A 10,250-nucleotide genomic window follows, 5' to 3' on the forward strand; every position below is an offset into this window, starting at 1 on the left:
AGGCCCGCCACCCAGGAGTCCAGCCCTGGGTATGAGCTCTGAATACTATTCTAGAGATGTTCAGGAATCCTGTGGGGCTCATCTAGGGGACTTCAGGAATGTCCATGCTGGGGGTGTATACTTGTTACTGTGGGAACCCGTAAGGCAGAGAGAGATTGCCTCCACCTCTCCATGGACGTGCTTTTTACTTGTGAACAGATTATGTATCTTGCACGGGTGTTTGGGTGCACCCTCTTAACTTTAGGGGATGTGACCAAGAAGAGACTCTGGGGACTCTACCAGTCCCCACTGTGACCGTGGAGGCAGGCTTCCCCTGCCCTTTGAAATTCCCCCACTTGGGAGCTTGGATGTACTTTGCTCATTTTTCTCTATTGCTGTGAATAGTCTGTATGTGCACGTGTGCAACTCTGATTTCTCCCACTACGTACTAAATCACTAAGCACTAAGTCACTGTGGTGGTTTTCATGTTGCTTGGGGTTGTAGGATAGATATTGATTTGACTCATCCATGCTTTGAGCTACTGAATGTTTGCCCTGCCTCCAGCCTCATCCCATAAATAATGAGCATCAGAGAGGCTAGAGGGGGAAAACCTAGCACCCCTGCCCCAGCCATAGGGGAAAAGCAGGCATGTAGCACCACTGCAGAGACTGAGACAAAAGGGGAACAGCCATACCACAGAGGCTGGCAATTGAGTCCATGGATGTGGAACTCAGAGCAGAAGAGAATTCTTGGGAGTCCAGACCTTCTGGGAGGGCAGAAGGAGAATCTCTGGATGAATTCCTTTATGACTTGGTCTTTCCCTCCTCCTTTTTGAGTGGCGGGGACCCTCCCCTAAAGCCTCGTGCCAGACACATTCTCCTCTGCCCCTCAGAGAGGCACGTGATGTGCAGGGGAAATAATAATGGGACGTAAAACACATGAAGCAGGAAATTTCTTATACTCCAGCTTCAGTGAAGTGTTGTGTTTATGTTAATAGGGAAGTGGAACCTCAGGCTAAAGAAAGGACTTGTGAGGACTGCCTCCTTGACTGAGAAAATGTAGACAGGTGGGGGCAAGGACAGTCCTGCTTCCCCAGAATAAGGGCAAACTCCCTGACAGGCATCTCGCATTGCATTTGCTTTTCTCTTCAGAGTGGCGAGTGCGGGGGGCGGGGGGGGAGAAAAGTGCTGGTGGGTTGATTGGGGGGAATACAGCTCTGGTGCAAGTGTTTCCATTTTGGATAAACTGAAAACATTTGAGAATCATTAATATGCTACACAGCAACAAAGAAAGAGACCGATTGATAGTATCGTCAAGAAATAAATTTTTGAGGGGAAGAATTGTGGGGAGAAGGTACTTAGTTAGGCGCTTGGGACGCTCAGACCATTTGGTTTACACTGTAAGTTCTTTTTCCAATTGGTACTGATTCTTGGTTTCAGAATGCTCATCACACCCCCGTGCCCCAAGCCTTTTAACACCGAGGAACGGTTTCCTTATCAGATACATACCAGATGCTGAATTGAAGAAATATTTTCTTTGCTCCAAGACCTGCACTATTAATATTCATTTGAGTGGCAGTGCACTCTCTCCAAGGCTATTCCCAAACTGTCCTAAGCTAGATACAGCACTCTTAACAGATCTGGGAACTATCGAATGCAGTGTCCTCAGAAATTCCACTAGCTGTTTCCATGCCTGGTGCCATAAGTCTGGAGCTTGCTGAGAACACTCTTGCTTGCCCCTGTCCTGGGGGTACTGTCACTGGCCAGCAGGATTAGGTGAGTTGTGCAGTCAGGCCGCATTACTGTCATGAAGAGAGGCTGAGTTCAGCACTCTGGCCAGCTCCCCCCCTGAACTTGCAAGGGGCTTAAATCATGTCAACTCATCTTTTCATATGAATCTTTGGAGCCACTAAATCACAGAACTGAGACAAACCACTTACAATGCGAAGTTGCCTTCCCTTTAAAACAACTTTCCTGATTTGCATGCCTGATTTGCAATTGCCTCAATGCAACTGATGCTGAAGACTACAGCAGCAGAGTTCTCAGAGACTCAGAGCGGGGAAAGATCCTGGAGATCTCTCCGCTCTGGTCTAGAGAATTGAGGAGGGGAGCTTGCAGAGGTGATGTGCCCAAGGTCACAGTGCTAGGTGGTGACTGAGCTGGGCTAGGACCCAGGCCAACTTCCACCTCCCAGTCCAGTGAAGCCTCTGGAAAGGATAGGTGAAAAATGTAAATGGCCATTCAAGACACTCTAAGTGAAAGTTGGCAGTGTTATCTGGAGTTTCAAAGAGAAAACACAGCAGCAGAAATAGACAAGTCAGATGGCACAGGTGCCATCTCCTCAATGATTTATACCGCTGAGAACAGGGGGAGGGTGTGCTTTACTCCCTACTCTAGTACCTCATTCATCCTTGTCTTAAAATTAAGAAATGAAATGCATCAGAGCACATGTATACATAGAAACAGCAAGTGAGCTTTTTTTTTAACATCTCTATTGAGGTATAATTGCTTTACAATGGTGTGTTAGTTGCTGCTGTATAAAGAAGTGAATCAGCTACACGTACATATATATCCCCATATCCCTCCCTCTTGCATCTCCCTCCCACCCCTCTAGGTGGTCACAAAGCACCGAGCTGATCTCCCTGTGCTACGCAATATAAATGAACATTGTGGTGCATGACATTTTTTTTAACATGACTATTTTTGAATTATGGTTTTCTCAGGGTATATGCCCAGTAGTGGGATTGCTGGGTCATGTGGTAGTTCTGTTTATAGTTTTTTAAAGAACCTCCATACTGTTCTCCATAGTGGCTGTATCAATTTACATTCCCACCAACAGTGCAAGAGGGTTCCCTCTTCTCCACACCCTCTCCAGCATTTATTGTTTGTAAATTTTTTGATGATGGCCACTATGACCAATGTGAGGTGATGCCTCATTATAGTTTTGATTTGCATTTCTCTAATGATTAGTGATGTTGAGCATCCTTTCCTATGTTTGTTGGCAATCTGTATATCTTCTTGGGAGAAATGTCTGTTTAGGTCTTCTGCCCATTTTTGGATTGGGTTGTTTTTTTTGATATTGAGCTGCATGAGCTGCTTGTATATTTTGGAGATTAATCCAGGTGAGCCATTTTTGACACCAAATCCAGCACTCTTTTAATGGGTTGGCTTAATGTTTTTCTGATGCATCTGTGCTTGTTTGAGAAGTTGTACTGATAGCCACACATAGTGGACAAAAAGAACCTAAAAACCTGACCCTCTTCTTTGCCTCTCTAGTGCTCCCTGAAGTTGGAGAAGACTAGCAAACTGGGCAACTTTAGCCTAGCAAAGATGGCACAGCCTCCATGGAGGGCAAACACAGTCAGTTCACATCCATGTCCCAAAAGGCTTGGTCCCCTCATTGGTGTGGGCCATGTTTCAGCAGCTGCTGTCCCCATTCCCTCCTGTTTCTTCCAGAAGCCAAGAACAGTGTGTGTGTGTGTGTGTGTGTGTGTGTGTGTGTGTGTGTTGTGCATAGCAGCATCAAGTTAGGAGATGATGAATCCAGAGTCATCCCACCCACTGTGAAGGTCAGGGGACCGCACAGCCTGGGGCAAGGATGGGTGGGAGCCTGAACGATAGATGCTTCCTCTCCATGCACAGACAGGGCTCCCATTATTGCTAATGCCTGCGACGTGCTCAGGGAAGGCAAGATATACTCCAAAGGGTTATTTTCCCTCCACTGAATTGATTCTAATCTACAGTGCTGACCCTGCTTTTGGTTCCTAAGAGCCAAACTGTGTAAAAAATATGTCAGCTTACTCTGCTAAGACAGCTATGTGAATGACATGCTAAAACTCAACAGAAACCAAATTAGTATCAACGCTTTTTTTTCCTTTTCACGGCTGCAGCGAATTTTCTTGGGGGGAGAAAAATGACCCAATGTGAGAAACTCCTGCAAACAACATCACCTTGTCCCTACAGTGTTACCTGCTGGCTCAAACCAGCTCTCCTGCCCCCTGCCGAGGGTGATATCAAGGAAGCGTTGTTAAGCAGTATAATTTCAAACAAAGCCACAGTGTGTCCACAGTATCTATAATTATTTCTGCTCTATGGATATAGATTGGCAGGAAGCAGATAAGCATAATCATCTTCCAATTAACTCCCCAAAGTCTTTTGGACTTGGCCTATATCTGAATCTATCCGAGGAGAGAGTTTTCTCTCTTCCCTTTCTCCCATTCCAACCAGTTTTTTGGGATCTCGTCCAGCAGGGGTGCATTTTTCCCCTGAGGCATCCGACCTCCTCCCCAGCCCCATATCTACCCCCTCTCACCTCCCATCCCTGAGGTGAGCTTCCCACACTTCTCCCCCCGGCTGCCTCAGTAAGAGGTGACCCTGCCAGCTGTGGTGGGAATGACGTGCTCTCGGCTGTGACCAATTTCAGGGTGCAGCTGAGAGGGAGGCGTTGCCAGGGCTGAAGTGATGCCCCACATCCCACACTCTGGCACAGTGAGGGGCATTGCAGCCAGCAGCATGGATCCTAACTTACACTGGGGTTATGCAACCTTTTGGATGGGGCGCGTCAAAACTATCAGTCGTCAGTCAACCCCGACAATCTAGCGTGACTAATTATCTGTGTCAGAGCAATCCAGGAGAAGAAAAACATATATAAATGAGAGTGTTTGGATTTGGTGGAAAAAAAAGAGAGCTCCCAGCGAAGTTTGGAACATATAACAAGTTAGGGTCTAGGCTTTCCTGCAAGGGGAACCAGTGGGGGTGGTCAGGAAGGGGCAAGATTCGCAGCAGACAGACAGACAGATCTTGCCAAATGGTTCACGCTTTACTTCCAAGTCTGCAGTTCCTCTAAGCTCCTCCCACTAAAAATAATCACACCCTCAGAGCAGATAAACCTGAACATTAGTTTTGGAGGGGGGGTTGATGCAGAGCTTAGATGCACCAAGAGAGATGTGAGCCAAGCTCTCAGGAGGGACAAAGCTGAATTTTGTCTTCAGCGCTCTCGGGGGATGCTTGAGCTTCATGAATGCTTAAATAAGATAATCTTCATGTGATTTCTTAATGCATAAACTCATGTAAAATATGACCTGCATCTATAGGTAGCAAATGTGTCTGGTGTATAATTCCTTGTACAGATGTGAATGGATTCAGGCTTTTTCCTAATTTGCCTTGTAAGTCAAATAAAAGCCTGTCGTTACTGTGTCTTTCCTGCTCTTCCTTGGGAGGAGGAGGTTTTCTGCAATGTTGACCCAGGTGACTCATGGTGCGGTGGGAAAACACAAGAGATGCCGTTTCCAGCCCAAGGGGTTGGGGGGAAGAATCCTTGCTCATTACTCATATCGTGGTTTTCATCTTCAAAGCACTGACCAAGTACTAACTTATCCATCGCAGCCTTTGTGCAGGGACTGCACTGTCATTTAATTAGGGAAGTCGGGTGGTCGAGTGGCTTACACAGTGACTGAAAGCCATATGGATGGGTATTTAATTCCACTCATTCATTTGATCTCCTGTCTAAATGAATTCAGTCCATTAAATCCATCTTTTAAAAAATGCTATAAAAGCACGAACCTTGTGTGCAAAGCAGCCACAGAATTTGAATGGAGCTGCCACTAAGAGATTCATCTTCAGAAAAATGAACTTTTCTCCAGTTTTAATAATCGCACGCTCTCCGGATTTGCAACTCGGTCTCACGGAAGAGCAGAGGAATTGCAGGTTCTCCCTAGTCCCTCCACCATTTCAGTCACCCCTGTTGGAAGATCACTGTACTGTACTTACCTGAATGTCTCCTTAAACACACCTCTTTTTTTAGACAAGCTGTGGGAATTGTTCCTTTCAGACATAAGAATCATAATTCTTACTCTGAGAGCAAACTACAAATACAGCCAGTTCCTGAGACGTGCAGACAGAACATCCGCATTTTGGTTTGTCTGTACCCGTCCTGCTTTCAGCTTCATTCCCTCCCCCGTCGACAGTCTCGCCTTTCTGGGTCCTCATTCTGCCGCTCAGCAGGAGCAGGATGGAGCCAGGAGGTTTCTTCTCCCTTCCCCGCCTCCAGGAAAACACCTGCCCAAACCAGGAACGACCGCCACGTTTGTACGACATATGAGTCAGATAGAGGCGACCTCAGGGAAAAAGGTGCACTGTGGCTTAATGGGGCTTAGCCCCAGCCTGAAGAAAGGGTAAGCGGAGCGGCCTGCTCTGCTGAGGGCCAGCCACGGAGGAAATAAATGAGAATTGCTGGCCTCCAGACCCACCCATGTTCACACGCGTTGTAAAGCCACATTCCAGGGACTGATGCCCCACCGGTGTGAAGGATCTCACTCATATGCCATGTGTGTTGACATTCCCAAGGGGTCGGAATCTCCCCCCCAACCCAAAATCTTCAGTCACTCTCCTCTCAAAAGCCTATGCCATAAATGTGCTATTCAGTATCTTTCAATCTCTCCACCCTCCCTCTCTCTCTCTTTCTCTTACACACACATTTCTCTACAGAGAAATACTGAAAACAGGTCTCCCTTACCAGAAATAGTGGGGATAAAACCCCAGCAGTACAAACTGGAATAGATGACAAATGTAGCTGGAGAGTTGGAGAACACAGGAAAATAGATTCAATATGGGGACAAGGAAGGAGTAGAAACTGAGTGTCCTCAAAGGTGGGAAGGATAGGTGGGAAAGAGACGATGAAGAGGCCAGAACATAAGCAAAGTGAGTAACGAAAAACAGCAGGCTGTCTAAATGTGACAAAGAGCTGTAGTGAAAGAGGGGAGGAAATTGCGGAGGTAGAAGAAAGAATGAGAATTACAAGTGGCGAGCCACAGCGGGCCAAGTTGGGAGCTTGTCTCTAGTCAATGTTATTAACTCCTTCTTCCATAAATCTGAGCTCTTCCCCTGGAGAGTTCTCTAATCCCAAGCTGTGACAGATTATTTTCTCTGGTACAAAGGCTCATTTTAACTAACATAATGATTTTAGAAAGAGAAGAAGACCCACAGCCTAGAGCAAATCCAATAAAAAAAATTTTTCCCCACTGATACAGGACTCCAGTGTTAGAATGAATTACTGTGGCTCTTCCTCATGTAGGGCCAATAGACCTCAGAATATATCGGTGTTACAACCTCCAAGAATAAAATCAATAGCTGAGAATTATAAATGCTGAGCAGTCCCATGCCAAGGGATGGGAAGCTCTTTGGGGCTGAAGCAGGCTGGTAACACCTGGAGGGGACTGGTAAGCAGTTTTTTGTTTTGTTTCTTAACTTTCCGTATCTCTAGGGTGAAAGAACAAGGACTTGAAATAATGTTTACAGAAGCGTTTTCAGTGCCAATGACCTAAGGTGCAATTAGAAACACAGTTCAGGACTTGGAAACATAACTACACAAGTTTAATAGCTACAAAAAAAGTCCATGGCTACTTTGCCTTTTAGGTCCAATCTTCAACAATCTATAACCATTTACGTACATTTCGGGCTTAAAAAGACAAGTGTTGACTTCCGGGGAAGATGGCGGAAGAGTAAGACGCGGAGATCACCTTCCTCCCCACAGATACACCAGAAATACAGCAACACGTGGAACAACTCCTACAGAACACCTACTGAACGCTGGCAGAAGACCGCAGACCTCCCAAAAGGCAAGAAACTCCCCACGTACCTGAGAAGGGCAAAGTGGAGAGATTCCCGCATAGAGGATCGGTGCGGACCGGCACTCACCAGCCCGAGAGGCTTGTCTGCTCACCTGCTGGTGCGGGCGGCGCTGGAAGCTGAGGCTCGGGCTTCGGTCAGAGCGCAGGGAGAGGACTGGGGCTGGCGGCGAGAACTCAGCCTGAAGGGGGCTAATGCGCCACAGCTAGCCGGGAGGGAGTCCGGGAAAACTCTGGAGCAGCCGAAGAGGAAAGAGACTTTTTCTTCCCTCTTGGTTTCCTGGTGCGCGAGGAGAGGGGATTAAGAGCGCTGCTTAAAGGGGCTCCACAGATGGGTGCGAGCCGGGCTAAAAGCGCGGACCCCAGAGACGGGCGTGGGACGCTGGGGCTGCTGCTGCCGCCTCCAAGAGGCCTGTGTGCGAGCGCAGGTCACTGCCCACACCGCCCTTCCGGGAGCCTGTGCAGCCCCCCACTGCCGGGGTCCCGGGATCCAGGGAAGGCTTCCTTGGGAGAACGCACGGCGCGCCTCGGGCTGGTGCAACGTCACGCCGGCCTCTGCCGCTGTAGGCTCACCCCGCACCCCGTGCTCCTCCCTCCCCCCCCGGCCTGAGTGAGCCAGAGTCCCTGAAGCGGCTGCTCCTTTAACCCTGTCCTGTCTGAGTGAAGAACAGACGCCCTCCAGCGACCTACACGCAGAGGCGGGGCCAAATCCAAAGCTGAGACCCGGGAGCTGTGAGAACAAAGAAGAGAAAGGGAAATCTCTCCCAGCAGCCTCAGAAGCAGCGGATTAAAGCTCCACAATCAACTTGATGTACCCTGCATCTGTGGAATACATGAATGGACAACAAATCATCCCAAATTGAGGAGCCAGGAGTCAGTGCTGTGCCTCTGAGGTGGGAGAGCCAACTTCAGGACACTGGTCCACAAGAGACCTCCCAGCTCCACATAATATCAAACGGCGAAAATCTTCCAGAGATCTCCAGCTCAACACCAACACCCAGCTTCACTCAACGACCAGCAAGCTACAGTACTGGACACCCTATGCCAAACAACTAGCAAGACAGGAACACAACACCACCCATTAGCAGAGAGGCTGCCTAAAATCATAAAAAGTCCGCAGACACCCCAAAACACACCACCAGACGTGGACCTGCCCACCAGAAAGACAAGATCCAGCCTCATCCACCAGAACACAGGCACTAGTCCCCTCCACCAGGAAGCCTACACAACCCACTAAACCAAACTTTAGCCACTGGGGACAGACACCAAAAACAATGGGAACTACGAACCTGCAGCCTGCAAAAAGGAGACCCCAAACACAGTAACATAAGCAAAATGAGAAGACAGAAAAACACACAGCAGGAGAAGGAGCAAGATAAAAACCCACCAGACCTAACAAATGAAGAGGTACTAGGCAGTCTATCTGAAAAAGAATTCAGAATAATGATACTAAAGATGATCCAAGATTCTATTTCCAAGATCCAAAATCTTGGAAATAGAATAGACAAAACGCAAGAAACAGTTAACAAGGACCTAGAAGAACTAAAGATGAATCAAGCATCGATTAAAAACACAAAAAATGAAATGAAAAATACTCTAGATGGGATCAATAGCAGAATAACTGAGGCAGAAGAATGGATAAGTGAGGTGGAAGATAAAATAGTGGAAATAACTGCTGCAGAGCAAAATAAAGAAAAAAGAATGAAAAGAACAGAGGACAGTCTCAGAGACCTCTGGGACAACATTAAACGCACCAACATTCGAATTATAGGGGTTCCAGAAGAAGAAGAGAAAAAGAAAGGGACTGAGAAAATATTTGAAGAGACTATAGTTGAAAATTTCCCTAATATGGGAAAGGAAATAGTTAATCAAGTCCAGGAGGCACAGAGAGTCCCATATAGAATAAATCCAAGGAGAAATACGCCAAGACACATATTAATCAAACTGTCAAAAATTAAACACAAAGAAATCATATTAAAAGCAGCAAGGGAAAAACAACAAATAACACACAAGGGAATCCCCATCAGGATAACAGCTGATCGCTCAGCAGAAACTCTACAAGCCAGAAGGAAGTGGCAGGACATAATTAAAGTGATGAAGGAGAAAAACCTGCAACCAAGATTACTCTACCCAGCAAGGATCTCATTCAGATTTGATGGAGAAATTAAAACGTTTACAGACAAGCAAAAGCTGAGAGAGTTCAGCACCACCAAACCAGCTTTACAACAAATGCTAAAGGAACTTCTCTAGGCAAGAAACACAGCAGAAGGAAAAGACCTACAATAACAAACCCAAAACAATTAAGAAAATGGGAATAGGAACATACATATCAATAATTACCTTAAATGTAAATGGACTAAATGCTCCCACCAAAAGACACAGATTGGCTGAATGGATACAAAAACAAGACCCATATATACGCTGTCTACAAGAGACCCACTTCAGACCAAGAGACACATACAGACTGAAAGTAAGGGGATGGAAAAAGATATTCCATGCAAATGGAAACCAAAAGAAAGCTGCAGTAGCAATTCTCATATCAGACAAAATAGACTTTAAAATAAAGACTACTAGAAGAGACAAAGAAGGACACTACATAATGATCAAGGGATCAATCCAAGAAGAAGATATAACAATTGTAAATATT

Source organism: Mesoplodon bidens, assembly GCF_964165515.1.
Source record: "Mesoplodon bidens genome assembly, chromosome: 10".
In the NCBI taxonomy this organism is placed as follows: domain Eukaryota; kingdom Metazoa; phylum Chordata; class Mammalia; order Artiodactyla; family Ziphiidae; genus Mesoplodon; species Mesoplodon bidens.